Genomic DNA, 500 nt, shown 5'->3' with positions numbered 1-500 from the left:
CCCAGTTCGAGCAGGGTCGAACTATCAAATTTTGATGTTGAAGGCACTTAGCCTGAGTCCCAGTTCGAGCGAGGTCCAACTGTCAAACTTTGATGGCGAAGAAACTTAGCCTGAGTCCTAGTGCGAGTGGGGTCGAATTGTCAAATTTTGATGTCGCAGGCACTTAGCCTGTATCCCAGTTCGAGCAAGGTCGAACTGTCAAATTTTGATGTCGAAGGCACTTAGCCTGAGTCCTAGTTCGAGCGAGGTCGAATTGCCAAACTTTGATGGCGAAGGCACTTAGCCTGAGTCCCAGCTCGAGTGGGGTCGAATTGTCAAATTTTGATGTTGAAGGCACTTAGCCTGAGTCCAAGTTCGAGCGAGGTCGAACTGTCAAATTTTGATAGCAAAGGCACTTAGTCCGAGTCCAGTTCGACCAGGGTCGAACTGTCAAATTTTGATGTCGAAGGCACTTAGCCTAAGTCCCAGTTCGATCGAGGTCGAATTACCAAACTTTGATG

Source organism: Nicotiana attenuata, chromosome 7 (genome assembly GCF_001879085.1).
Source record: "Nicotiana attenuata strain UT chromosome 7, NIATTr2, whole genome shotgun sequence".
Lineage (NCBI taxonomy): Eukaryota > Viridiplantae > Streptophyta > Magnoliopsida > Solanales > Solanaceae > Nicotiana > Nicotiana attenuata.
The sequence above is the reverse complement of the archived record's forward strand: the minus strand, read 5'-3'. Positions refer to the sequence as shown.